The 3,516-nt window shown below is 43.9% G+C and overlaps 1 long non-coding RNA gene across 1 annotated transcript; it reads left to right on the top strand.

Annotated features, from left to right (window-relative positions):
* The first annotated feature begins 206 nt into the window (after window positions 1-206).
* Window positions 207-1,788, top strand: LOC116356241 (uncharacterized). Its single transcript, XR_004204726.1, has 3 exons — window positions 207-375; window positions 461-583; window positions 817-1,788. It is a non-coding gene; the product is annotated as an uncharacterized LOC116356241 (long non-coding RNA).
* The last annotated feature ends 1,728 nt before the right edge of the window (window positions 1,789-3,516 follow it).

The raw sequence follows: 3,516 nt of genomic DNA, 5'->3' as shown, positions 1-3,516 counted from the left end.
CAGAGAGCCAGCCCAATCAAGCTCAATTACTTGTCATCTCATTAGTGACTGACAACATTACAGCAACGTCTCAGCTAACAGTGGCTGAGTTTAGACGGGCAGCCCAATTCTGCTCTTTTGTTCAATCAGATCAGCTCTGAAAAAAATAGCTGATGTGAAAAGACGCTGATGTGATTGGTCAAAAGACCAATTAGTGGAGAAAAGATCCGAATTGGGCTGCCTTGTCTAAACGCAGCCAGTGTTACTTGGCAGAAACATTGTAGCATTTCTCATTTATAATTCAAAGGATGTAGGCTACAGCAGAATTGTTGGTTATTTTCCAAATCTCGGCACTAAACGATCAAGAGGAAAGAGTTATTGTCCACTTAATCACGAGTAAGCTTGATTGACCTTTACTCCATTGTGTGCCTTGATCTTTCTATAAATTAACACGCTTAAAACTTGACTGTATTTCATGGAGTGGTAAAGAGCAAAAGACAGGGAAGAACCAGAGGAGATGAATCAATGAGTTTGATTAGTCGAGTCAGCATCTCCAGAGGACTCCAGCCGCAGAGAAGCAGAAACAGGCCAAAGCAACGACAATGTAAGTCAGTGGCTCCACACAAATCAATTTCACATATTCCAAAGCCAATTAATTACAGTAAGTGAGAAAATATGATTGGGGTTTTGGGGGGACTTCAATTTCATAAACATGACGGGACACTAACAAATCTGTGTTTTTTAGAAGGAAACATTATGCAGCCCCGTGTCTCGAGTGTTGTTTCGGCCTCCTGCCCAAAACTGGAGGTTTTCATAATTCTTTACTTTTCCATTCAGCCAATTGCCCCTCTAAACAGGTTGAGGCACTGAGCAGCGCGGGAGGACCAGAGGAAGGATGAGACAGTAAATGTTTTGATTGGACTCTGTGCCCAGGGGATGGATGGGGCACAACCTGGCCCTCCACAGATGGTGCCCACTGTTAGCCCTCATCGCCCATCTGCCCTGGGCAGCCTTGCCTTGCCATGCTCTGCTAGTGGGCACAAGCTCTGCTCTGCCTCTCCCTCTTCACCAGCCTCAGCACACCCATACACTAGCAGACCCCTCGGTCAGGCAGGAGCGGGAGGCCACACGGGAACACAGGGCTCATCTCTCCTCCTCTCCCCGCTACTCTCCTCCCTCTCTCTACTTGGATCAGAGCTTCATTTGCTTCCAGTGACCCTCTTAATTTGTGTGTTGGCTGTCAAACACTGATAGCAGACAGACGCCTCAGGTCCCTATCAGCCAGCCAGAAGATTAGGCCCACGTTGCATGGGGATAATGATTTATACATGCAGTGGGGACAGTTTAATATGAGGACAACACATTCACAGTTGCAGAATGGCTTCCTGTCTGTCCACATTGAGACTGCAATGTGTGGCAATAGAAGTATTTGAATTTGGTTTTGTCATCAGTCATAGAGCAATATGAGTCCGTAACAGTAGGTACATATACTGCAAACAGTGTCCGTATCATCAAAGACACAGATATAGATCGCTGCAATGTAAACTCTAAAATGTAATATAAGGGCAAAGCTGACTCCATTACAATTATAAATACTCAGAAACTCACCCTGGCCGAGTGTGAACCAAGGCCTTAGCATTCTGCCATATTTCTGGAGGATATCATGCATCTTGTTGGCTAAACCCAGACTCTGTTCTGTATTTACTTAGAGAAGTATCCAGCCAAGCAAGGTCTCTGCATTTGGGAAGAAAAACTGTTGAAATGTTAAAGCACTCGTAACTAAAATAAAGGAATTCCATTAAATATTGAAATCTTGCAGAGGATTAGTAGGGGAGGGCTGGAAGGCGCCTGCATGCCTGCATGGCTCCTCTGTGTGATGTGAGCTCAGGCAGAACACACAAAATGGTGTCAGTGCTGTTAATTGCCTCCAAGTCCCTGTTCAACACTGTGGCTCTCTGTAGCCTCTCTGCTCCTGTGGACTAATCTGCACACAGTGTTAATCAATGCCGCTGTGACTTCTATAAAAAGGCAAACTACATGATGAGAGAGTGTGTGTGTGTGTGTGTGTGTGTGTGTGTGTGTGTGTGTGTGTGTGTGTGTGTGTGTGTGTGTGTGTGTGTGTGTGTGTGTGTGTGTGTGTGTGTGTGTGTGTGTGTGTGCGCGCTAAAAAGACTTAACATTCACTGTGGTGTCGATTTAATACATTGTGCAAAATCTAGTGGCATGATGTATTTTGTACTGCGCACTTTAGACTTGGAACTCATTCCTCTTGGAGATGAAATAGTTGAGTATAGAAAAGGGAAAGTGTGGGCCACAAGAGAGCATGGACTTTTGTAAAAATGGGCTAATCCTGCAAGCACACAGAAATATTCCTTTCCCATTTTAATGGGAAATATTATGTGCATCTCTTTGCCTCTCTCTGTGTGTCTCTCTGTCTCTGTCTCTGTCTCTGTGTGTCAATGTCTCTGTGTTTCTCTCTGTCTCTGTCTGTGTGTCTCTGTCTCTGTCTCTGTGGCTCTCTGTCTCTGTCTCTGTGTGTCTCTCTGTCTCTGTCTCTGTGTGTCTCTCTGTCTCTGTGTATATATATATATATATATATATGCACACACACAACCTGAATTTGACCAAACTGCTTTTTTTCCTAGACACATCACTGTGTCAATAGAACTATGTGATTTCAAATTAGTTCTGTTTTGCACTACCCCTTTGGGAGCCATTTCCTCACTTTCTTGTGGTCACTCTGAAATGACTACGCCGGCCCCGGAGGTTAGGATATTATCATGTGCTAAGTGCTCAGTAATGTGGGCCAAGGAAAACAGATGTGCGTGTCACTACCCGGTTGAAAACACATGACGAGGACACTTGTCTGAGAGGGAACAAGTGCAATTCAAGTCAAATGTTCCATCTCGGACAGGCAAGCCATTTGTCTGTGTCAGAGTTTATGCGATGCTCCCAAACACTTTGCCTAGCCCCCCCCAACTTCCCTGTCTCGCGGCCTATAAAGCCGAATCAATCAAGCTTCCCCATGCAGGAAAGTGCCGAAATAAAGAGACAATGAAGTGGAATGAGGAAAAGCAGAATTGATAGCATTAGATGGATTCGGGAAAGGTTGTGAAGAATCTCATGTGCACCAGCTTGGTGGAGAAATACACACAATGCTGAATAAGAACTACGCAGAGAAGTGAGGTAAAAAAAAAAAGATTGTATTCCATATTCTGTGCTTATGGAATGATTGAGTTTATTGATCTGCTGAATGATTGTCCATCTTTTACTGTGTTACAAACAGTTGCGCTGCAAGCTAGGCCTCTAGTCTCACTCTCTTCAAATGAAAACTAGAGGGTTCAGAAATTTCAGGGTCACATAAGGAGAGTAGAATGATTTTATTAATTCTACCAAAGCTATGTGGATCAGCCTTTGTCATTAACCTTGCTTGTCTAGCCTGTTTACAGGCTGATGGTAAATATCGAAGAGATTGTGTTTCATAAATATGTGTTCATCTTGGACTTATACTCTCCTAATTAAGACCTAGTGTTGTCT

The sequence above is a fragment of the Oncorhynchus kisutch genome, linkage group LG21, assembly GCF_002021735.2.
Source record: "Oncorhynchus kisutch isolate 150728-3 linkage group LG21, Okis_V2, whole genome shotgun sequence".
Lineage (NCBI taxonomy): Eukaryota > Metazoa > Chordata > Actinopteri > Salmoniformes > Salmonidae > Oncorhynchus > Oncorhynchus kisutch.
Note: the sequence above shows the minus strand (reverse complement) of the source record. Positions and strands in the feature narration are given on the sequence as shown.